General features: G+C 40.4%; 1 pseudogene; it reads right to left on the bottom strand.

Moving 5' to 3' along the window:
• The window catches only part of LOC133452192 (uncharacterized), a 56,615-nt pseudogene extending 30,116 nt beyond the window's left edge, over positions 1-26,499 (bottom strand).
• Between the last annotated feature and the right edge of the window lie 828 nt (positions 26,500-27,327).

The following is a 27,327-nucleotide window of genomic DNA, read 5'->3' as shown; positions in this document are numbered from 1 at the left end:
GGACAGACATCTCTTTACTCAAATTCAAAAGTAAAATAAAGTAAAAAGTGACCCCTGCCATTAATTCTGCTTGCCGTTTACCAATGCATTCTGGGATACTTTACCATCAAGTCTACACAAGTATCCAGTGGATGTGTCCTTGATAAAATGGGCTGTATTTTGACCATATTTTACTGAATATGGACTTTGAATTGAAACAGTGCTGACTGTGACTGATGACCTATCAAAGTCCAGAGTAAAACAAGAACATACAAAACTAAATATTGAGAAACACCCATACTAATCCTAATGAAGAAAAGTAAGATGTCAAATGATGCATTAACATGTGTTGATATAAATTTGAACTGCTACGATGGCACCCCATATGAAGTCGTGATGGATATCTCCTTATTTCCATTTTCGTATACACACAAAATAATGAACCAAAACCTGAGTTTTTACATTCATATTTGTATCTATGCATGAATAAATAATAATGAATAAGAAAAGAGTTCAATTTCAGCTTTAATTAAAAGTCTGCACAAATATTCCAAAAATTGATTGCTTTGAACACTTTCTAGATTTTCTTTAAAGTCAATAATCTTTCCTTTTTTTTAGATTGCCCTGTCTCAGTTGAGGTCTGATTGTCATCTTTTGAAAAGAGCACATGTTGTTTCCTGGAACGAGCTCGGCTCCCTGACCTCCCTTTCTTTTCTGTTTCAATAGTTCGCTGTTATTTCCCTAGTCTGGCTCTGGCAGGCCGATACAATGAATTTGAGGTTCCACAAAAGAGACTTTTACGCTACATTAGTCAAGAGTCCCACATGCGTCTTTGACACAAAAATACAATTTATTGAGACAGAGCGGTTCATCTTGGCAGAATCTCTGTTGATATAATGAGCACCCTCCCCTTTTCTTTCTTTACAGCACTAACTGCTCCGCTGAAGATGAATTTAGCATTCATTCTTGAAGTAAGAATATGGTCTTATCAGCGACATTGTGAGATTACATGACAATTCAAAGGCAGCTATGCAGAATTAATTCCCACAAATTACCTGTGACATTTATTTCCCTGAAGCAGAACTATAAACATAACAAAGAAGGACTTTCTGAACAGTGACACATGCCCGCAGGACCATAATGGTTCTAATCTTGTCAATAGTTTATTCGTGATAGAAACATGTCTTCTTGCTCTGGGATTTGTCAATGTGTTGTCTGTCAAGCTGTGAGGAGTGGCTGATTAATCACAGATGTAGAAGCGACCTAAACACCATCAGTGAGCTTCCAGGTCATCACATCAATGAATCAATTTGCTGTGTGCTCACACATGAAATAAGACCTAATGAGAAGTCCCTCAACCTCAATCACAGGGTCACAGAAGGAATTACTGTTGTCATCTTTACATTGTTTTTTGGATTTTTTTTTAAAGTGGAGTTATGATAAAAAAATCACTTTTTTTAAAAGGTTTGAGCATATTTTGTATCTGGTGCACCTAACAGAATATAAAGACATCTTAAAGGAGCATGAGGCTCCTTTTAAGAAAAGAGACTCTATAGCGCCACCCACCCACAGCCGTCGGGGGTACTGCAGCCAACAGTGAAGCCGGCACGGGAGAACGGGGAGAACGTGCATGCAGCGTCATGTGACGTCACATCCGCAGGACAGCGCGGGAAATTCGGCCCCACAATTGCAGCACATTTTGCAGCACACAGCCTGTTCAAGGCAACGGAGAGATACGCTAGAGGGCTCATTCTTTTTGGTTTGGAACGCTTCATCTGACATTATTACTAGAAAACCTATAACGTATACGCATTTTTTTCATAAATCCTGCCTCAATCCTGCCTCATGCTCCATTAATAAACTATTCCGTGCGTGTTGAGGATGCTAAAGCTGATGAGGATACTACAAATGGGAGAAATTGTTCTGTTCAGATTTCTACGTTACATTGAGACTTTATTACGACAACCGATGGAATTCCTCAGCAGAATTTACTTATTTCGAACACCTGCGGCCTTTTTCCACACAGCTGAACGCTTTTCAAGCTCCACAATAGTGTTGTCTTCACAGCCAGCAGGTAATAGGTTTGCCATGGCCAAAACTGGAAGCACCAACGTGCTCAATTATTGGTTGTACAAGCCAAAACAAAACATCAACAGACAACCAGAGAGCCCGGTGGATTAACTTGTGTTTGACCGACACATGTAACAAATACCTCATTAAAGGAGCTTGAGGCAGGATTTATGAAAAAAAATTGTATACGTTTTAAGTTTTCTAGTAATAATGTCAGATGAAGCGTTCCACCCCAAAAAGAATGAGCCCTCTAGCGTATCTTTCCGTTGCCTTGAACAGGCTGTGTGCTGCAAAATGTGCTGCAATTGTGACCAGAATTTCCCGCGCTGTCCTGCGGATGTGACGTCACATGACGCTGCATGTGCGTTCTCCCCGTTCTCCCGTGCCGGCTTCGCTTTTGGCTGCAGTACCCCCGACGGCCGTCGTGGTGAAGGGTGGCGCTAATGAGTTTCATTTCTTAAAGGAGCCTCATGCTCCTTTAAGAATACACAGAATTGTAAACATTTTCTGTAAAAAGCTACAATATTTCACCTTCATTGCCAAATTGTCTACACCTGACTAAATTTCCCTTTCTCGTCTTAGACACCTTCCTCTTCTTTATTGTTACATTTCTTAACATACTTCTTGCTTGTTTGCCAACCGTATCTACTGTCCTATCAGCACACATCCATCACACATCCTGTCCTACCCACATGTGCCGACTGCATAAGTGTAATGTGGATGCCCAACATGCAATTTTTTCATATGGAATTGCAGGCTGTCGTCTTTCAGGGAGTATAATGAAATATATATTGACTTATTTTGATTGAAGCTATTTGAGGGACATTTGAGAAAGTTTACTTGTATATTATTTTTGTTGTTCACCGGTGAAGCCTTTGATATTGATGGGCAGGTGCGTGAAAAGGTAATAAGCAACCGGAGAGAGAGAGAGAAAAAATGCACTGACAGAACCCATTACCTTTGCTGGAAAATACTTCACACATCCACTCAAATAAGAAAAAACATGAGGGTATAAAATAGGAAAATGCTCATTTGGCCTCAGTATAGCTGCTAGAAAATGGAACATTATCAGGGTGCAATATGTCTTCTAAATAGGTCACTGAAATTCTGCTGTTTATGCTGTTTGCCGAGGAAAGCTGTCAATCAGCAGAGAACAAGATGCCGCCGTTAAACTCCAGGCTGTTCTTTTTACACCCTACAGCACCATTATTCAAAGATGATGATACATAAGTCATGATGTAAATTGAAGTCTTGTGTGCCAGGTTCAGTTGGATTGCAGACAGAGTCTACGGGAACATTGCTCATTATGTTAATCTCAGCCATCAAAATAGTGCCGGACTCTGTTTACTCTAAGAATACAGAGGGGTGACAAATTAAATGAAAACCCTGAATAAATAAGAAGAGAGGCATCATTAATGCAGATGGTTTTGCACAGGAGGGGTGGAAAACCATTGATTTTTAAGGCTTTTAAGCCTTGCATGTAGGACAACTTGCACTGTTTTTGTTTGTTTTTTTCTTTCTCAGGTTTTGCACTTTAGATTTTTGCTGTAATAATGCAGGAGTTTTCTTGTCATTTCACTGTCCTCACAGGAGTTGCATTTTTAAAGGTGAGATCACTCAATGCATAGGTCCACATGTTATTTTTTTCCCATAACACTCCTCTCTGTGCGCATTTAAACATTCATGTGTATCACTGGAGACATGTAGTCCAGCTTTACAAGCCCAGTGATCACCATTTTGGGACATGGGCCATTTGGAAAAGACTTGCTACATTTTTTGTTGCATAATCCTGGTATCGCAGCAGTGACACATTTTCTTAAGCCAGGTTATTAAATATTAAAGACTATTCTTTTTCCTCAGCTTTGTTTCAGACAGTTATGTCATTTGTGAAGCTTGGATAAATCACGTACACCACTTCAAATGCAGTTTATAGTTTCTCCTCCATTTTTCATTTTTATTTTTTATTTTGGATCCAACAAAAACAGTCATGCAAACAATATGATACACTATAAAATACAACAAAAATAAAGAAGTTTTACCTTAATGGACTAATAGAAACGGATGTCATCACACTAACTCTTGACATCTATTTGCATCAACTGTGCAAACTGACTGTCTTACAAAGATTTTAAAAACTATATGCTGTAACAACACCACTTCAGACTAAATGGGGGCAGCATATCACAAGAACATTCACATAGCAAGTAGCAAAAAAGGCGATTCCACAATATGAAAAGTTTTTTTGTTCTAAATCACTGACGAAATATAAATTGACATATCGACATATCAGTCGACATATAAAGACATCAGTAATGTATTTACTGTTTGACAACTTAAAGAGTGAACATTTTTCGGATTAGAGACTCAGTTTAAGGTTACACCAAACAAACCATGCTTCAATGGTGATTAGACAGTGAGAGACGGAGTTGGAAGCAAATCAACCACTGAAGGAATTTGGGTATTTTTCTACTCTTCTCCACTTTCTTTCTCTGTGAGATTGTTTTTTTCTGCTGTCCCCTCTCTGAAACCAAGTACAGATCTAGGCTGACAGTAATGGTAACAAGTCTGCAGCTCTTTTTTTAAAAAGATGCATCATTTATTGATGTACAGGTCGAAACTTTTCCAACCCGGACTCACCTGATGCTTTATTATGACTTTACTGTAACCTAAACCTCAGATAATACAAAGGACGCATTATGCTCAATCCACTACCCAACTTTTCATTTTCTTATGAGAGTGCTTTGTTGCTGCTTAATAATGTGTGCATGCTTTGGGTAAGGTAAATCATACGTAATTGAGGAGGGGGGAAAAAACAGGAGAACAAAGCTAACTATTTACATCCGTTGGTGTCAAACAGAGAAGGTTACACAGAAGGTTTTGTGAAATACATTAGAAGCAATGCAAAGATATCACACCGCTAATATCATTTTCAGTTATCTACTAGGGTGACTCAAAACATATTCTCCCTCCTAAGTGATGCTTTGCGAACCACTGGTCTATATGGTCCATCTGGGTGGCGCTGCCAGCCAAACGTCCTCTTCTTATGAATTTATTTTTGTACCAATTGTTTTCACAACAGCCTGCATATATATGGTGGGTTGGTGGGAAAGCTGGTGAAAGAGCCCTAATGACTTTAGGTATACTGATAATACTACCATGATTTATATCACTTCTAGTGGAAGAAAGTGGTATTACAAGTTTTGCATTTTTTCTTTGCATTATATATTTATTGTTTCTGTGGTACTTATATACATATTTTATATGCGCATTCTTGTTATTCTGTATTCTTGAAACTCTTGTGCTCTGCAGGCCGTCTTGGAAGAGATTTTAAATCTTAAGAATTTTTTTCCCTGGTTGAATTAAGGCTAGAAAACAAAATAATAAAACTATATAAAACACAATATTAATTACCAAAGAAGATTTCATTTACACTACGAGGAAACTATCAAGCAGTTTTTAGGTAAAAAAGGATTATGACAATGTTCTTCTTCACTGAGCAATAAGTCAATATTTGGCTTCATTCTAGCCACTGGTTACATTTATTTGACTGACACATTTGAAAGACATTTAAAAAAAAAAGTAAGTGCAATATCTGTTTGGGTTTTTTTGGGCTAACAAAATTTGTTCAATAAAATGTGTGTGATTATGAATAACTGCAAGGACATACTCATTACTCTAATTACAGCAGATTTTTGGGTGGATTTTCATGAACCAGAAAAGGGAAATTCTGTTAGGTCAGAATGGACTACATAAACAAGAACAAATGTAAACATGTTTTTCCTGATGGGATCAAACTCAGTATCAATATAAACCAGAGCTTAAGGCAAAAATAGGATCTCCTTCAAAAGAGTATTTCAGTCCCCTGATTGTTAGTGTTTCAAAGGGTAATTCTAGGTCCTCTGTGTTTCTGTGATGCAGTGAAATCTGATGAGTTCTGATGTGGTTTCTGATCAGGGGTGTTTTGAGGAGGAAACTCCCTTGGTGGTTCTTGGCTTCCTCTGAGATTTGGAATGAAGTTCTTAAAAAATCCTCCACCATAATTACAAGGCAGAAATTCAGCAAGTCAAAGAGAGGGCAGAAATGAATGTGATATCCGAAACATGAATCATATTTTCATTACCATGGACACTGAAAGAGAAGGAGAGTAATAAATCACAATTAAAAAGTCAGCTGCACACGACAGGCAGTCTCTTTTCCCTGTGGTCTGACATCACAATTTTAGATTTAGGTTTTTAGGCTTTAAAGAAAGATGGTAACCAGCAAGAAACACAAATGAAGCAAACAGTGCAACATTGCAATTAAAAAATTTACAAAGGCTGGTTTCCAAATCATACCATCCACAAAGGAAAAATAGATTTACATTTGAAGGGCAGATACGGATTTGCATTTTGGAAACAAGTTCTATGGAGGGGGGGGGGGGGGGGGGGGTATCTTTTGGTGATGATGAACAACATCATTTAGTTAAACACTGGTGGCAGATTTTTTATGAATACCTTTGAGCCTTTGAACACCTCTCCAATTTTGATGATCCAGTATGTTGGATGTGGTAATATCTAGCCAAATGATAGGGTTTAATTTACCATGTTTTGGGCCTGTGTTGCAGCCAGTGACTAAGGTTTATCTACAGACTAAGCGACTCCTGGAAGGAGACAAATTATAGACTTTTTTTAGAAAATAAACAATTTCTTCTGAGGGCCTAATGGAATGATTGTGATGTGTTTTGGTATCACGGCCCCTTTTTCAACCATGCCTTTCCAGATCTGTAAACTGCAGCTGGTTTTAGGGGGTGGAGTCAGAGATTTCACTTGACTCAAACCATCACCTCTGCTGGGAATAAAGCAGAGGAGAAGAGAATACAGATGGGAAGCTGTTGGGAATAACATAGGGGAGGCTTGTCTGATCTCAGTCTCTGATGTTGAGTTATCTTCATTTCAGACCATGTGTGCTTTCAAGCGAAGAATTTTTTCAATTCAATTTTATTTATATAGCGTCTAATACAACAAAAGTTGTCTCCAGACGCTTTACAGAGACCCAGAACATAAACCCCCGAGCAATTATTACATAAACAATGGCAGGTAAAAACTCCCATAGTGGGAGAAAAGCCTTAAGCCAAACAGTGGCAAGGAAAAACTCCCCTTTAGGAGGGAAGAAACCTTGAGCAGGACCAGACTCATAAGGGGGGACCTTCCTGCCGAGGGCCAGACCGGGATTTTTTTCCCCATAATACAGTATGTCCATTGTTAATCAAATTTAAAAATAAGACCACAGACATCAGTACAATCTCAAACGATTTTGATATCGTAATCCTCTGAATGCAGTGGAGGCACAAACCTCACACTTCAGAAATAGGAAAAGAATGTGGAGGAAAATCGAACTGGCATACGTATCTTTCATGATACATTATAAAGATACACATTTTTGCTGCAGTTGTAGACGCTGGCCTTCTCTATCTGAATTCGCTCTGTTTGTTGCCATGTTTATAAGTTGTAAAAGTGTGCAACATATGGGTGGGGAAACTACCTGGACGCTCCTCTTTTAGTAGTTATTGTGGTTATTCTGTTGACAAAAAAATGTAAATATCACAATAATAAAATTATTATATTGTTACCACACACTTGAGAATGGTTGTGAGAATCTGCTCCATAGCCAGAGTTATTGTGGTCAAAATCGGGCCTAAAAATCATCCATTTTTTAGCTAGCCTAGAGGAACATTTTAGTGAAGAAAATATTCAGAAAAGTACTAAAAGGATTCAAATCCCACATTTAAAACAAAAAAAAATCCACAGGTAGACTTTAAGAGATTAGTGAATACATGAGGTACCAAGAATCTTACAGAACTACCCATATTTTGCATAAATAAGGGAGGAAAATCCTCAAAACATATGGTGAAACATTACAGTAAAGGCTGTGATACTTGCCAGAGTTAACATTACAAAGTCATAACCATGAAGAGTCCAAACTCGGACTCGGTTCAGTTATTTACTTTCATGCTCAAAGTTTGCCACCTGTGAAAAATAGCATTACATGGTCTACAGGTTTGTTTTTACTGTTTCATTTCTTTACAGAAATAGGAAAAAGTTGGAGGACAAACAGCTCACAAAGTATACTACCGGCGATTAAACATGGTGGCAGGTCTGCAGCCATATACGCAGCCAGGGGAAACATTAGGAATGATGATTACTCTGCATGGTCATATAACCGCTCAGGAATATGAAGACCCCGTTGTGCAACAACAGTTTGCTTATCTCTTCCCTATAATCCTGTAGTGTTACAGCAAGCACAGTAAGATCCGGTCAAAAGTGGTTGGTTTAACCCCCTGAATGACGTTACATGTATGCATGGCAATGGAGACATCGTTTTAAGGCAGATGGATTTTGTCTTAAATATTAAGCACACCTTTTTTATTTTGTGAATCAGAAACCAGCAGTCTCCACCAAGAACAGGAGACAAAGAAATCAAAAACAACTGATATGACAGGGTTCTGAAGGACAACCACTGCCTGCTGAAATTAGGGCTGCAACTAACGACTATTTTAATAGTCGACTAGTCACCGACTATTGAAACGATTAGTCGACTAATCGGATAATTAGTAATTTTTTCTTAAATTTAGTATGTCGCTTTAATTATGTGGCAAATGATGATAAACACGAGAAAGATGGGTACTTCAATGAAAAATACAGGACTGTCTCAGAAAATTAGAATATTGTGATAAAGTTCTTTATTTTCTGTAATGCAAAAATGTCATACATTCTGGATTCATTACAAATCAACTGAAATATTGCAAGCCTTTTATTATTTTAATATTGCTGATCATGGCTTACAGCTTAAGAAAACTCAAATATCCTATCTCAAAAAATTAGAATATTCTGTGAATCTTAAGCTGTAAACCATAATCAGCAATATGAAAATAATAAAAGGCTTGCAATATTTCAGTTGATTTGTAATGAATCCAGAATGTATGACATTTTTGTTGTTTTAATTGCATTACAGAAAATAAAGAAATAAAGAACACAATATTCTAATTTTCTGAGACAGTCCTGTAGATATTTTATTCAACTTTGCAGCTGTTCATACAAAAAGTTAATAAAATGTCCTATTTAAAACCAAGGACAGGCACAGTGATCAGTCAGACATAAATCCATGAATAAATAAACATCTATCCATTATTTTTCATTTTTTAAGGACAGGCAAATGTGTTATATAAAAAATAAAATAAAACGACTCATATTTTTTCTCTATCAAGCGGGTGAAATCGGTTCTGGATCATGGCAGGACGTGCTCTGGGTTGAACTGGTGTATCATTTGTTGAAAACCGTCACCCAGACCCGACGTGCTTTCTCTTCAAATGCTTGTGCATTACCAACGTGCTCCCGTGATAACCAAGGTCTGCTTTGCAAACCTTCCAAGTCATCTTTTTATTTACCGTATCGAGGCTAAAAGGCTCCAAAACCTTAGAAGTTTTGTTACGCGCAGCTGCTCTACAGGACGGGACGCCTACCGCTCGGCAGAGACGCTATCGCGCATGCGCGACTCAGCAGAGAACGTATTGAAGTGAGACTCCTCACTCCGTTGGAAAAACACGTCTGGCGACTATTGTCGACATTGGAATTCATTGTCGACAATTTTGATTATCGATTTTTGTCGACAACGTCGACGAATCGTTGCAGCCCTAGCTGAAATAAGGAAGGACCACGGAGGACAGCAGAAAGAGACTAATATGTCACAACAACAAGTGGAGCCCCACTCAGCCCCAACAGAGGGCCCCAAACCTTCTTCCTGAACCCCACCCACCTCTTCACTCTCTGCACTAAGCCCTGACTCCTCATTATTTCAATGACAACATGAAAAACCTTGTCAGGATTGGAATCCAACTCACACCATGCCCAAATATCATGTTTTCTCCTGATAACGTTCATCCAGCCAATCACACTAAACAAGCATCCGCCAAAGATTGCAGAGCTCCCCCAACTCCTCCACAAACTGTTCTTTCAAGCTGGCATCGTGATCTTTCTCCTTAGCATATCAAGGATGGTGAGGCAGTTTGTGTTCAGAACGTTCCAGAAACAAACTGAGATGTGTCGGGTCCAGGTCCAGGATTATCAGCAGTGACTCTTTCCACAAAAAGCTTGGCCCCCCTATGGAAGAACACCGTAAAATATCTGTGCTAAAAGGTCACAAAAAATAAAAAGATATCAAGATTAGAAACAGAATAAAAACATTAACACTTATTCCTTGTCGATTTCAACTTACACAAAAATAATACCAGTTGCTAAGTTACTTAAACTGGCTCTGTTAAAAGTCAGATCTGTGTCAGGAAAAACACTTTTAATCAATGATTTCATTACTTAGCATAATCTTGACATTATGTTCTTAACAGAAACAGTTAGATGAAAACAGTAAGACACTTTGATAGAGTCTAGGTTTTTTAAGTGAAGTGTAAAAAGCTCTTCTTCGGAAAGTTTGAGTCTGTGCAATATCTGGTTGTTCAGCCTAAGGGTCCTTCTTGTGCAGGGGTCGGCAACCCGCGGCTCTAGAGCCGCATGTGGCTCTTTAGCGCCGCCCTAGTGGCTCCTGGAGCTTTTTCAAAAATGTTTGACTTTTTTTTTCTTCTTTTTTTTCTTCTTTTTTTCTTTTTTTTTCTTTTTTTCCTTTTCTCGCTCTTTTTTTCTTCCTTTTTTCTTTCCTTTTTAATCTCGACATTTCAACTTTTCTCTCGACATTTTGACTTTTTTCTCAACATTTCGACTTTTTTTCTCAACATTTTGACTTTTTTTCGAGATTGTACTTCAACATTAATCTCGACATTTCGACTTTTTTCTTGACATTTCGACTTTTTTCTTGAAGTTTTGACTATTTCCTCGACATTTTGACTTTTTTCTCAACATTTCAACTTTTTTCTCGACATTTCGAATTTTTTCTCGACATTTCGCCTTTCACCATTTGCCTTCATTCTAAGGCTTATACAAGACTTTTCATTTTTTGCGGCTCCAGACATATTTGTTTTTTGTGTTTTTGGTCCAATATGGCTGTTTCAACATTTTGGGTTGCCGACCCCTGTTCTAGAGTCATGTTTATAAATATCCACAGGCCTCCAATTATTTCAATGACCTGCTGTATGTAATATGTGTTGATTATGAGGGTTTAATACTGTGGGAAACTTTAACATCCATGTTGACAACCCCAAAGACAGAGGGGCTAAAATGTTTTGATTTGACTCAACATGAAACAGGCAACGCACAAATGAGGGCATATTTGGGACTTGGTCATCAGTAAGGGTCTTAACATTTCCATGGTTTCTGTGACTGATGTGACCCTGTCTGATCACTTTTCGGTTTTCTTTGAAAACACCTTTTCCATCCACTCAAGGAGCCAAAAACAAGTGATTTTTAAGGACAACTCAACTGAAACCTTTAACCAAGTCTACTCTACCACCTCCACTCTGCCCTGTAACTCAATCAATGAACTACTAGATAACTTCCACTCTAAAAGTTCAGATATCAATAATTCCATAGCTCGCACTCAGGGTAAGGTTGTCTCCGATAAGAAATCTCAGTGGAGAAATGTCCCCACAAGAAAAAAGTGAAAAAAAAAGAGCCGAACAAAGGTGGCAAAAGACTGGACTCCAGGTTCATTATTATATCTATAAAGAGCGACTTCACAGATATAATCTCCAACTGAGGAATGCAAGGGAATCCTTTACTGAAATCATCAACAAAAACATCAATAACAGTCGTTCCTTGTTTCCTACTGTGGACAGGTTAACAAACCCTCCTGTGTCAGTAGCATCTGAACTCCACTCTACTAAGGCCTGCAATCAATTTGCCAACTCTTTTACTGAGAAAATCGAGAAGATTAGAAAAGCAGTCAGTGCATCAATATCAAGTCCAGAAACTGTGCTGTCTCCAATTAAAACAAATGTGGACAAAATGACAGAGTTTCATCCATATGAAAACCTTGTGGATATTATGGATCAGCTAAACCAAATATTTTAGCCCCAGCTTTCTTCAATAAAGTTTTACCCATCATGACATCTAATCTGATTCAAATAGTAAACTCATCCCTTTTGTCAGTAGTTTTCCCCCAGACCTTGAAGACAACAGTCATCAAACCACTGTTGAAAAAGAACAATCTGGACAAGTTACTAATGCCAAATTATAAATTTCTCTCAAATCTCCTGTTCATCAGTAAGGTTATTGGAAAAGCTGTGTTTTCAACAGTTAAATACCTTCTTAACTCTAACCAACTGCTTTGACATATTCCAATCCGGTTTTTGTGCCCACCACAGCACTGAGACTGCCCTTGTCAAGGTGTTCAATGACATCCATATAAATACAGACTGTGGTAGAACCACAGTGCTGGTATTATTGGACCTCAGCGCAGCATTTGACACAGTTGACCCTAGTATATTGCTAGAGTGATTGGAGAATTTGCTTGGATTTTCTGGCACAGTACTTGACTGATTTGAGTCTTACTTGAAGGAGAGGGACTACTTTTTTTCAATAGGTAACTCTACATCAGAATCAACAAAAATTGTGTGTGGGGTTCCCCAAGGTTCTATCCTAGGACCCCTCCTATCTAACATCTACATGCTTCTGTTAGCTCAAATAATAATAAACAACAAGATCAGTTACCATAACTATGCATATGACACACAACTTTACATTTCAATGTCACCTGGAGACAATGAGCCCATACAAATGTTGAGTAGATGCATGGAAGTTGTTGTTTTTGGGTTAAAAGTCAGCATTGAAGAGCCAGCAGACAGTTTCAGCTATAACTGTGGATTCACACCAAAAGCGCCACAGGCGTCCGACTGCCATTCATTTTCTATGAAAGCTCACTTGTCACGTGTCAGAGGCGTTGGAGGTGTCGGGAGCGGCGCAATGGAGGCGTCCAGAGTGTCAATTTGAATTTGAGAGCATCTCAACTTTATGCAAATGAGCAGCGGCGACGCTGAGGCAGCGTCCAATCACAGACCGGGATTCCCAAAGCAAGAAGCCTCAATGCACATTGTACTTTCGTGTAAACACAAACGTACACTCATTCATATGCATCATACATTTTTGCTAATTTCACTTACCTGAACTCTGCTCATGTGAAACACATAACTAACACTGAACTATTTTATTTGCTACATCGATCCAACGCAAATTAATTAAAAACCGTGTTTATTAATCACAAAACACAGTTTAAACATTATGACCAATGGCTCGCCAATGGTTGATGTTGAGCCGCGGACCAACCTTGTTAAGGAGAGCATCAAACCCCATCTTGTCTATGCGGAAATAACGCCAAAATATAAAGAAGGCTTCCCAAAGTGCGATCCATGGTGAGGAAACCGAAGATGTGCACACTATATATAGTTATATGTAGGCTATATACACTTTTTCCCCTCCAGTTCTGCAGTGCAGCTTGAAAGCCCCGCCCACTGCAGACGTCGACAGGTGTCTGCAAGCAGCGCAATGCAGGCGTCCTGGGCGACCACAGACGATTTTTGACGCTTTCGGTGTGAATCCACAGTTACAGCTACAAACCACAGCTACACACCACCACTGATAAGGTTCTAAATCTGGGTGTAGTCATGGACTCAAAGCTGAACTTTCAGAGACACATTTAAACAATTACAAACTCAGCCTTCTATCATCTGAAGAACATTTCCAGGATCAAAGGACTAATGTCACAGCAGGACCTTGAAAAACTCATCCATGCATTTATCTTCGGTCGAATTGATCACAGTGTCTTCATAGGTCTGCCTTAAAAGTCAATCAGATAGCTACAGCTAATCCAGAATACTGCTGCCCAGGTTCTGACCAGAACTAAGAAAGTGGACCACATAATTCCAGTTCTGAGAACCTTACACAATCTCCCTGTACCTCAGAGAATATACTTTAAAATACTTATGTTAGTTTATAAATCACTGACTGGTTTAGGACCAAGCAGAGACTTGTTGCTGCCATATAAACCATCCAGACCTCTCAGGTCTTCTGTTTCAGAGAAGCAGCATTCAGCTTTTATGCGCCACAGATCTGGAACAAGCTTCCAGAAAACTGCAGGAACACTGAAACCCTCAGTTTCTTTTAATCAAGATTAAAAATGAATTTGTTTACAGCTGCATTTGATGAAGATATTTAAACTATTCTCAAATTTAACTTTAAACAATGTTAATTTTAGTACTCAATTGTAACTGTAGTTTAAGTCTAACTCTTTTTTAGCTCTATCCTATATCCTATTCCTATTCACTTTTCATATATTTATTATGTAAATCACCTTGAAGTGTCTTGTTCCTTAAATGTGCTATATAAATAAACTTGCCTTGCCTTGCCAGTTCTTTTGTTGGGAATTTCCTTCCATCTGGGGCTTTGGCACTTTTTATATGGAAAAGTATTTTAATAAGTGTTGGGTAACACATGTTGGAAAAAATCAGAAAGAGTCAGCCAGTATTTGAAAACAAACAATTAAAAAGCACAACTATGGAGTTTGACGGATAAGCTAACAGGCCAGTGACTTCGCTAAGATCTATTGCAATGATTGGATTGTGTTTTTAGAGCACTGGCACTTCCACATGTGAGTAATACTTTTAGTTTTGACATCAGAACATTTAGATAATTATTTGTCGTCTGTTAAGAGAATTTCAGACAATTTAGCAAAAATGCTTTAAAGAGAAATCTCACGCCCATCCTATATATATATATATATATATATATATATATATATATAGATATAGATATAGATATAGATATATATAGATATAGATATAGATATATATATAGATATATATATATATAGATATATGCATACACGTAATTTAAAGTCTGTTTAACACTTTGTCATATAAAATTGGGAGAGAGAACAGATTGGAACAAGCCTGCAAAAGAAAGACACATTGAAAGAAATTAAGAAAAAGCTAAGTCCTGAGTCAAGAACTGACATTAATCCATAACTTACAGCAAAAGTGTTATACACTTAACAGTGTTGAACACTACAATATGAAGCTACATTCTCAACTCCCACTTAAAGTTGTATGCTCAAATACAGAACTTTGTTAATCTTGTCCAGCGGTGGCACAGAAGAATCAGGAAAAACAGGGCCTGTATGCTCAGGTCCAAAGATTTAAAAAAAAAAAGACCATCCAGATTCCAGGGTCTGTGTTGGACAGGTGTTGTATCTGAGCCCCTGGCAAAGATTATTTACACTTCTATGATTGCAGCATTGATGCAGAAAAGTACATTGAGAGTTTAGAGGAACATGTGCCTTTTTAAGATTATCCATGCATTTTTCAAGAAAATGCAATGTGTGTGTATATATATATATATATATATATATATATATATATATATATATATATATATATATATATATATATATAATTACCCCCAAAATACAAGTCTCCACATAAAAATATCAGTCTTCCATGCTCCGCCTCTATTTTTTGCACAAATTGTGTATTATTGTTTTAGCTCATCTTCACCTTATACTGAATAAGTACATGATTCTTTAAAACTAATTTATCAACGAAGATCTATGTGCTGTGTTATGAAAGTTTATGTAATGATCAGAAAACCTTCTGATATGCATATGATCTATTTAAGTGTGCAGGCCTATAACAGGAATGAGTGCAAATATCATTAACATGAATAAGTGCCACTCATATCTGAAGAGGTTACTTCCTAAAAGTCTAAGACTCAACAGTAAAACAGATTCATAAATTATTGCAACCCTGTATGTGTGTGTTGATTTAGCATGCATAGCATTAAAAAGGAAAAGCTCATCTACAGGAAAATAAATAACTGAAGGCAATGTAGGCACAATCCTTGACAGCTTTACTGCATGAAAATATGTTCAGAAGAATCACCCAGTGCCTTTTAAACGATCTCACTATGAGTAACAGCAGACAAAAAAAAAGAACACCAAAAAGCTTGAAATTGAGTACTTAAGATTTGGTGAGAGAGGATCTTCTTCATATTCTCCACTGAATGAGTCTCTATTCTTCAAATAAAATCAGCACCCGAAGAACTAACTGAACTCCATCAAACTTACTCAGAAGTGGCAAAAGTCAAAAAAGTTAAAACTTTCCAATGGCTTGATAAATGTTTGGTTGAAAATATTTGTATTTACTTAAAATAGAATAAACAACATCTAATTCAAATCCTGGTATAGAAAAAAAAAGGATCATATATCTGAAAAAAATATATACTTGAGTGATATTTTCTTCTGCTTTAAAATCTCTAGAGAAAAAAACTCAGTTTGTCTGAAGTTGTTTTTACAACACTGAACAAGATTTACTCTGATTTGACTCAGCCACTTTTGTTTTCCATTTTCTTCACTTCATTGAGCCTCACATTCCCCTTTTCCACAATATCCACTGTAGATCTGTGAGCTGGCTCCCTTTTTGTTGATCTGGGACATAGTTCCATAAAGTGATATGCTGTTGTTGCAAAAGACAAAAGGGACAGATATCCAAAGTGGCTTTGGCTGGCTTTTTGCCCATAGAAATTAAATATTCTATCAAATGAAACTTGAACATGAAAAGAAACTTGTCTGTGCAACTTTTAACTAAAAATGTGACCAACATAACACTTCTTAAGATGTGTTTAGAGGCAGAAGGGCACAAAAACAACCACAGAAAAGTTTCACTGCTCAACATCCCTTGTGCCTGAACACTTTTTTTTTTTTTCAATTATGCTTTTTATTGTTTCCTTCACAGACATTCATCACGACAGTCCAATGCATCCACAGGTGCATAATCAGAGCAGCAAAAATATGCAAATAAAGAGGTATATGAAAATAAGTAAAAATAAATAAATAAATAAAAATAAAAAAAATAGCAGATACAGCTGAATTCACCAAAGGTTGACATTGATGATAGAAACTAAAGACACAGAAAAAGTGAAATAATACTAAAAGATCAAAATTAACTAATGACTATACATAAAATTCTATACCTAGAAGTACATATAACATATGCCTGCTTTACATATACATATGAAGACGTGAAAAACTAACCCAGTGAATGTTTGATCTGGAAGGAATTTTTTTTTTTTTTTCTCCCATCCCCTGACCCTATCCCCGTCCCGCCAGTCGAACATGGTGCACTGTAGACTTTGTTTCTGAATCCTCATCAGTCATATTTATGTTAGTTTACATTTGCCTGATCCATGATCTGTGTTAGAAATGGGTCCCAGATTTCATTATAAGTGTCTAATTTGCCATTTATTTTATATATCAGACGTTCGTATGATGCAGTTTCTGACAGAGCTGTGAACCATTCTGAGTAAGTAGGGTCGTTACCCCCCGCCCAGTGTCTCAGTATAACCCTCTTAGCTGTAGTGAGTGCAACCTTAAGCCATTGCGCTTTTTTCCCGACTATTCTCATATTTTCTTTTAGGCTATTCAGGAGACAAAGCGCGGGTGTGAGAGCGACATCGGTGTTCAGGCTATCATTGATCTTTTTCATGACCCTATGCCAATAAATAGCTAAATTAGGACAGTCAAAGAACATATGGGTGATATCCCCTTGTGCCGTATGGCATCGCCAGCAGATGTTGGAAAGACTCAGTCCTGCCTTATGCTTTCTCACAGGTGTCCAATAGAGTCTGTTGAATATCTTGAATTGAACCAGTTTAGACCTGGCGTCCCTCATTGGTGTAAGCATCTCCTTCACCAGTTTGTGCCACTCATCATCCTCCTATGTGATCCCCAAATCCCTTTCCCACGCAGCTTTTAGGCCCATGATAGCGTTATTAAGTCCATCCGTGAGGTAGTTATATATTTGACCTGCCAGGTGTGGAAGGGTACTCAGCAACTTCAATTTAGACCACATGGAAGACTGAGTAGGCAGCCTGGTGTCCATAGGGCCTACTTTAGATAGACAGTCTCTAAGTTGTAGAAATCTCCAGAAATCTTTCCTTTGTAAATCATAAAGTTCTCTTAATTCTTCAAATGTTCTCAGTGCATTATTATGGTAAAGATCTCCGATGTGCTCAACCCCCTTCCTATGCCACTCTTTCCAAAAGAACATCTTCCCTCCTATTCTCAATTTTGGATTATTCCATATCGAGGCCGACTCTATCAAGAAAGGGGATGCTCCCTCCCTTCTGTGCATGCGATGCCAGGTATTCCTAGTATGAGAGATTATTGGGTTCTGACTATCAGTCTTCAGATCCTGACTTAGGTAATCTGTTGCTCTGAATGGGGCGTTCACTTCTTCCTCCAAGTCTACCCACAGAGGTCTGTCCTCCCTACACGAGAAAAGGGAGACTATCTGAGCCCCTAAGAATGCTTCCTGGTAGAGCTTCATATTCGGAAGTCTTAGCCCCCCATGTTCTATCTTCACGTGTAGTCTTGATAACTTCATCCTAGCCTTTTTACCTGCCCAAATAAACTGACTGAACATCTTATCTATTGTCTGGAATGTAGTCACTGGCACGCTCAGGGGTAGCATGTTTAAAAGATAGTTCAGTTTGGGAGCTACCACCATTTTTATAACTTGGATTCTCCCCCATAATGAAATCTGCAATTTATCCCATCCCTTGAGGAGGAGTTCTATCTTATACAATACTGGGTCAAAATTATCAGATATAATATTTTCAAGTCCGGGGTTTAAAAGTATGCCTAAATATTTCAGATTTTTTGGCACCCACTGAAATTTCCAATTTTGAAAATTGCTTCTATAACAATGCTTCGACAGGGGCATCACCTCAGATTTGGCCCAATTTATTTTATACCCCGATATTTCCGAAAAAGAGTTGACCAGATCCAGCATTGGGGGTACAGATCTCTGCGGGTCCGACATCAGAACCAGAATATCATCTGCAAAAATTAACATTTTGTTTTCCCGGCCACCCATTGTGACACCCCTCACTGATTCATTTTTTTTTTTTTTTTTTTTTTTTTTTTTTTTACCTTGTCTGCACACATATTATTGATTGATACCATGACGGTAGAAACCAAAAGTGTATATATGTGCATTATTACTATATGTGATATATACATATATATACGCACACATATGCGTACACATACATAAATATACACATACAAACCCAGTGTTTTTTTTTTTTTTTTTTTTTTTTTTTTTTGGGGGGGAGGGGGTGGGGGGGGGTGGTGACGACATCCACTGCCAATCCAGGAAGCAGGAACACACGGAGACACACGTCAAGCACTGGAAATCTGCAACAAAAAAAAACACAAACAAAGCACGAAACCGGCACGGAGCCATCCAAAACACGAACAGCAATCGACCTAAATCTTGAGATCTGATCGCAGTCTGAGCTAAGCTATCGCTACCGCTACCTAAACCCAAAAACTAGAGAGCCAGCATGCAGGTGAACAAGCCAGTGTGTATGTCTATGTGTGTGTGTGTGTATGTATATGATCATGCATGTGTGTGTGTGTGTGTGTGTGTGTGTGTGTGTGTGTGTGTGTGTGTGTGTGTGTGTGTGTGTGTGTGTGTGTATGCATGTGACTAAATGACTATATGTGTGTGTGTGTGTGTGTGTGTGTGTGTGTGTGTGTGTGTGTGTGTGTGTGTGTAATAAACCAAACAAAGCTCCACCTGAAGTGTATCTATAGTGGGGGAGGGGGGGGAGCAACCCCGCCACCCGTGAGACCAGAGGCCGACAAGGAAGAGCCCGGAACCCAGGCCACCGGCAACCCCACAGAGGGGAGAAGTAGGAGGGAGGCAACCCACCGCCTGCGAGGCCCCCCCCCCCACCCGGCGGCGGCCGAGGGGGCCCGCGGGCGGGGCCCCCACGGCGCGGAAAGAAGCAGCCAGGGACCCCGCGGCGGCGGACCGCGACCCAGGCAATCCCCGGCCACCCGGTCCGGGCCGGACACGCGGCCAGGAGGCCCTCACCCTTCAGGCCAACGACCCCCACCCGGCAGGGGGCCAGCCTGCCCGGAGAGACAGAGCCGCCCCGGCCGCCGACGCGGGCAGGCGCACCCGTCCCCCACGAAAGTGGCCCTCCAAGACCAGAGGGGCGCCCCGCCGTAGAGGCAGCGGGGGGGACCGGAGACGGGCCCGGAGAGAGGGAACCCCCCAACAAGGCGACACCCGCGCAGGCCCGACAACGGAGGGCGCCAGACCCAGGCATCCCATTCATTCATCCATTCACCTATCCGATACCTATACTAATAATAATATAATATACTATACATAATAATAATAATAATAATACTAATAATAATACTAATAATAATAATAATAATAATAACCATCTTTGTATAATATAATATTGATAAATTATTAAGTTTTTGATGTCCTGCCAATGGAGGCTCAAATCCTCCATGGCAGGACCCTTCCATACCGCATTCTCACCGACACAGACATACGATCACGCACCGTTTCCCCCTCCCCGGGGGGATCCAGCACCGCCAGAAGGCACCCCAGGCTGCACGGCGGGCCCCGCCAGGCCCGGGTAACCCGACCCACCCGTCCCAGGCCCAGGCCGGTGAGGGAACGCGGGTGATGTGGGACCCCCTCCCGCCCCTTGTGTTGAGTGCATGTGATTAATGCCATAAAAACAGGGAGGAGGGAGGGCCAAGTATCGATTGACACCGACCCCCCCCCCCTCCCGAACTACGTGTCCTTGTCAAGTGTATTTATAAAGTGTTGAATGTGCAGTGTCTATTTTGCTGTTAAAACCGTGAGGCGGACAGTGCCCCCCACGACCCGGACCCCCCGCCTTTCGCCTATGTGCGTATGAATCGTGTAGGGGGGGCAAGAGGGGGAGCGGAGGCCGAAGCCAGGAAGCAGGACCAGCAAAGCCGGCCCTGATAAGACACCCGCGTCCCCCCACCGGCCGTCCAGTAGACGGGGGCCGGCCCCCCGAGCCGGGCAAGGGCCCCACCGTACCCCCAAGGGCGCCCCCGGCGCCGCCGGAGCCCCCAGACGGAGGGGGAAACGGTCCAACATCCTCCCATTCATACTGACAACATAAGACATAGATACCTGGGAATGGCGCCACCCCGCCGCCGCGCCCGCCCGTGCACCCCCCGGTCAGGGGAGGCCCGCTCCCCGGACCCGGCCCCACCCCCCCCCGAGGCCACCCCGGCGGACACCCCAAGGGTCCCGGAGTCCCCACATCCGCAGGGGCACTTGGCCCCCGCCCAGCGACGGAGGACCAAGGCAGCAATGCCCCCCCAGCGCAGACAGCCACCCCCCACCCAGGCAGGGCCGGGCCCTCCGGGTGGGACCCCCATGTCCACGGCCCCGCCCCCCCCGGGAGGCCCGGAGACGCCCCAGCCACAGCCCCCCGCCCGAGCCCTCCCCAGCCACCCCCCCCCACCGCCATGAGGTAACCCCCCCCACAGGCCCCCAAGGCCCCCACCGGCTAGGGACAGGGCCCCGCGGCCCCCCCCACCGCCCCCCAGGGGCCACCAGAGGCCCGCGCCCCAGACCCCCCAAGCCGACCCCCAACCCCAAGGGCTACGAGATCACCACCCCCCCGCCCCCACTAGGTAACGAAGCCAATAAACGGGGACCACAGAGAGTGCAATTCAGCCGAATGTTGTTCAGTGGAGGCAGACATTATCTCACTACTAATATGATCTGATAAAAGATTCCTAAAATGGTTGATACATAAACTGGATTTTTGTTTCCAATTTACTAAAATGGTTTTCTTTGCGATACATAAGGCAGTGAGAACCCGGTGTGTCCAATTGGGATCTATTTGAGTGTCTCCCAGGTGACCTAATATACATACCGTGGGGCACACTGGGATTCTGTGGTTGATCCATGTGGATAAATCCTCACAAATCTCCTTCCAGAACCTCTGTACCGGTGTACAGAACCATAAAGCATGCATATAATTATCTGGGGTGTTCTCTGTGCACTGTGAACAGATATTAGAGGTGACAAAGCCCATCTGGAACATCCTTTGTCCAGTATAATGTATTCTATGAAGAACTTTGTACTGTATAAGTTGTAGGTTTGGGTTTTTAGTCATAGTAAACGTATTTAAGCATATTTGTGACCAAGAAAACTGGTCGGTATTAAGAGAGAGATCCGCCTCCCACTTAGAGATCGGGAGAGAGACTGAATCGTCCAGTTTAGACACTAACCTGTAGAGTTTTGATAACAACTTTAAAGTGCTTAGATTCAATAAATCTATTATCTTAGCGGGAAGTTGTAAATCTAATTGGCTAATTTTGTATGTTTTATTTATTATTGCCTTAAGTTGTTGATACTCTAAAAATGTATTCCTGCTAACTCCGTATTGAACAATAAGTGTATTGAAAGGTACAAACTGTCCTCCTACAATTACGTGCTGTAAGTACCGTATTCCTTGATCTCTCCATTGAACGAAGTTAACCATCTTTTTATCATTTTTCACGATGTCTGGGTTGTTCCATATGGGTGTACGGTCACATGGAAAAAGTGAAATTTTAGCTATTTTAAGAAATTCCCACCAAGCTGATAAAGTTGTGCTAATATTAATGCTTTTGAAACATTGATGACGTTTGATACTTTGACTAATAAATGGTAACTCTGAGATTTCTAGTTCATTACAAAACACTTGCTCTGAGTCCAGCCATTGACTATCTAAAGGATGATCTTTTGACCATTTTACAATATACTGTAACTTACTGGCTATGAAGTAATACTGAAAATTAGGTAATTCTAAACCTCCATATTCTTTGGATTTTTGCAATGTCTTTAAACTAATACGTGGAGTTTTATTTTTCCACAGAAATTTTGATACATATGAGTCCAACGATTTAAACCAGGAAAGAGGGGGTTTGCATGGTATCATTGAGAAAAAATAATTTACTTTTGGTAAAACCATCATTTTAATGGTGGCTATTCTACCCATGAGCGAAATGGGGAGAGAGCTCCATCTGGAAAGATCATCTTCTATTTTCTTTATAAGCTGAACATGATTTAATTTTATTAACTCTGACAGCCTAGGGGAGATGTTTATGCCTAAATATCTGATGTTCCCTGATTGTAATTGAGTATTGGTTATATTCCTAAAATTGCAGTTAACACACAAAACAGTGGATTTAGACCAATTAATAGAATAATCAGACAGAGATGAAAATCCCTCTATAAGTGCAATTGTCTGTGATAGTGAAGATCGTGAGTTCTGGAGGAAGAGGAGTACGTCATCCGCATAAAGACTAATTTTGTGCTCTAATATTTTACATTGTATACCTTTAATATTTTGATTTTGTCTAATAGCTGCTGCTAAAGGTTCAATAAATATTGCAAATAATGAGGGAGAGAGAGGGCAACCCTGTCTAGTGCCTCTTTGCAAGGTAAAACTTGTAGAGATTTGATAATTTGTCCTTACACGTGCCTTGGGAGAGCTGTATAATATTTTTATCCAGTCAATGAAAGATTCGCCAAATCCAAATTTATGCAAAGTTGCCAATAGAAACTTCCAATTTACCTTATCAAATGCTTTTTCCGCGTCTAAGGATATAATAGTAGTCTCCTGTTTATTGATACTCGAATAGTCTATAATATTTAATAATCTGCGAATATTAGTAGACGAATGTCTACCTTTAATGAAGCCTGTTTGATCCGGATGTATAATAGAAGGGGTGACTCTTTTCAGACGTTCAGTAATGGCCTTGCTAATTATTTTAAGGTCTACATTTATCAATGAAATTGGGCGGTAGCTCGATGGGAGCAAGGGATCCTTGTCCGGTTTTAATAAAAGACTAATATTAGCAGAGTTCATATTTAAGGGTAAGCTTTTATTCTCCCTAGCATTTAGAATCATTTTATAAAATGTTGGTGCTAATATACTCCAGAATTCCTTGTAAAATTCAGCTGGGAAACCATCTGGGCCCGGAGCTTTATTATTGGGCATATGTTGAAGAGCTTCATGGAGTTCTCCTATTGAGAGCGGTGAGTCTAAATTCATAACCTGTTCCTGATGTAACTTCGGCAGATTAATGTCTCCAAGAAACTCATTAATGGATTGATCAGATGGTTCAATTTGTGACGAGTATAATTTATAGTAAAAGTCTCTAAAGACTGAATTTATTAAACAGGGGTCATGTGTAACTCCCCCTGACTGGTCCTTAATGGATGTTATGGTTGTTTTTTCTTTGTTTATTTTTAATTGATTGGCTAAGTATTTTCCCGATCTGTTAGCATGTGCAAAGTTTTCCAGGCGAAGCCTTTGTACTAGAAACTGCGTTTTTGCGTCAATTATTTTATTTAATTCTATTTTAGTTTTCCTTATTCTGTTAAGGATACGTTCGTCTGCAGAGGTCTGGAAGGCCTCCTCTAGCGTCTTTATTTCACACTCTAATTCTTTTGTTTTTAAGTTGTCTTTTTTTTTCTTATTTGAAGAAAAGGAAATTATTTTGCCTCGCATTACTGCTTTTTCTGCTTCCCATAGAACGCTCGCTGATATTTCCGGCTGGTCGTTATTTTGTAAAAATATATCCCATTCTTTCTTAAAAAAATTAATAAAGTCAGGGTCTTTGAGCAATGATGTATTAAATCTCCAAACTTTGGAGGATGATACGCTCCCCCTCTTCCCCAGAGTGAAAGAAACAGGTGCGTGATCGCTAATAATGATTGGGTGAATTTGTGATTCTGAGATATCTCTCATCAGAGAGCTACTGACTAAAAAATAATCTAACCTAGAATATGAGTGATGAACGGCTGAGAAAAAAGTGTAGTTCCTAAGGGTTGGGTGTAGAGAGCGCCATGTATCGCAAAGACCCAGATCATTCATGTATTGCTTAACAATACTTGCTGACTGCCAACTCCTGTGTCCGCCTGCATTACTGAGCCTGTCCACTCCAGGGTCCAGAACCATGTTGAAGTCTCCTCCGATGATGACTGTGTTGTCTAGGTGAGCAGAAAGTGAGGTGAAAAAAGAGTGAAAAAACGAGGAGTCATCAACATTTGGACCATATACATTAGAAATACATAAATTCAAGCTTTGAATTTGCAAGACTAAAATTAAATATCTACCCTCTGAGTCAATGTGAGTGTCCTTTACGGTGAAATTTACTCTTTTATTAATGAGAATTGCTACCCCTCTTTGTCTGGAGTTGTAACAGGCGCAGAAAACATGCGGAAATTGTGCCGTGGCCAATGCATCTACCGAAGCTTTAACTAAATGAGTTTCCTGCAGTAGGACAATGTCCGCCTGCAGAGTTTGTATATGGTTAAGAAGTTTTAATCTCTTTGCCGTGTTCCCGGCTCCGTTTACGTTCCAGGTGACAAACTTTAATTTATCCATAATCCAATCATTGAAAGTAACATTATATGTAAGTGGTAATGTTGCATGAAAAGCTGTTGTATGTGTGTGTGCCATGTTATTCTAGATGTGTGAAATGTGTGTTTGTACCAATTTACCAAACCGAGAAAGAAAGTGCAGCAGAGTGGGACATAGAGGGAAAAAAGAAAAAAAAAGGGGAAAGGGAGTGAGGTGGGGGGGAGGGAGATAATTCTAAACATGATAGAAAAAGAAATAGAGAAAGTAAAAAAAAGAGAGAGAAAGGCAATCACCAGTGTGAGCCTATAACTTACCGAGACTAGCAGAGCAAGAATTATTAATACATTAATATATGCCGAGAATATTTTATGAAACTATATCTAATCTAATCACCAAGTGTTTATGTAACTATATCTAACCTAATCACCAGTTAGTAAGAAAGAAAGAGAGGAAAAGAAAGTAAATTTTGTACTCATCCTTTTTAGAAGAGCCAGGGCGTGATGTTGGAGTCGCGGTACAGTTGTCCGTTCACGTACAGCTTGTCCACGGTGATGACAGCACGAGATCCCTCCGTCATGAACCTCCTCCGGACCGGGAAGAGGACTCGGCGACGGTCCAGGATCTCCCGGGGGAACTGGTCGTTCACGGAGAACGGCAATCCGCGTAGCTGTGGCCCCCTTCTTCTCACAAGCTCTTTGTCTTTATAGTGTTCGAATTTAGCAACAATGGGCCTGGGTCTCTGGGCTTCGGGTCTTCTTCCTCCTAGGCGATGGACGCGGTGAAACGTGATGGAGTTCGCCAGATCTTCTGGAAGCTTCAGGTGGTTCCGGATGAAATCCTGGACGGCTTGTTCAGGATCTTCATCAGGTTTTTCCGGGATCCCCGAGAACACCAAGTTGTCCCTCATGGAACGAGCTTGAAGGTCTAAAACGGCCTCCTTTAAAGATTTATTTTCATTTTGGAGTCGGCTAAAACCCTCTGACATGGATTTCATCGACTTCTTCAGATTGGTGTTTTCAGCCATCAATTTTTCCACCTGCTGGTTACCGTATTCCACAGCTTCTCTTAATGACTGGAATTCCTTGTGCAGGACTTCCACCAGGGATAAACGGGAGTCATGGGAGGCCAAGCGGGTGTCAATGGACCTCAGAATGTCCTCGGTGGTATTTCCTGGAGGAGAAATTGCTCCAGGGGAATCCTCAGGACGGGAACGCTTCGGCGTGGAGGACGCGCCGGAGGACGCGCCCCCAGACTTCTTCACCATGACAAATCTCTCAAAATACTCGTCTATAGATGCGTCTAAAGATTCGCTTTGCTCCAGGTTGGGTTCGGAATTATATAATCTAACTATAAACTACCCTTTCGTTATTTTAAACTGAGAATATAATCGTTTTTAAAGCATTTATTGAAAACGAAAGTATTACCTCGCCATGTTGGATTCTGCTGCCTCGTTCTCGCGATACTACCACATCTCGTGGTGCGTTCGCTGCTGCTGGGAATCCTCACTGATTCATTTAGTCTTATAGCCTCTGCTAAGGGCTCCAGTGCAATAATGAACAATAGCGGTGAGAGTGGGTCTCCCTGCTTAGTCCCACGTCCGGGGGAGAAAGCAGTCGACCTCAGACCATTGGTTGTTACCATAGATTTAGGTTGACTGTATATAAGCTTTATGATATCTTGAAACATAGGTCCAAATCCAAATTCTTTTAAGGTAAAAATTAGATAACTCCAACTAACGCGATCAAACGCTTTGTCCGCGTCCAGAGACAACGCAGCTATTGGGGTGTCCATGTCTTTGGACTTCCAAATTAAATGCAGGAGGCGTCTGAGGCTGTCTGAAGAGGTCCTGCCTTTCACAAACCCCACCTGGTCCGGATGTATAATTGTCCTTATTATATTATTCACTCTCATTGCGAAAAGCTTTGTAAATAACTTGGCATCACAGCACAGGAGACTAATGGGCCGATAACTCCCACATTCTAGAGGGTCTTTTCCTTTTTTCAATATCAGGGTTATTATTGACTCTGTCATTGAGGGTGGGAGTAGCCCTGTGTCAATAGCAGCATTGAATGTTTTTAAAATCTCAGGGGCA

Source organism: Cololabis saira, chromosome 10 (assembly GCF_033807715.1).
Source record: "Cololabis saira isolate AMF1-May2022 chromosome 10, fColSai1.1, whole genome shotgun sequence".
Taxonomy (NCBI): Eukaryota; Metazoa; Chordata; class Actinopteri; order Beloniformes; family Belonidae; genus Cololabis; species Cololabis saira.
Note: the sequence above shows the minus strand (reverse complement) of the source record. Positions and strands in the feature narration are given on the sequence as shown.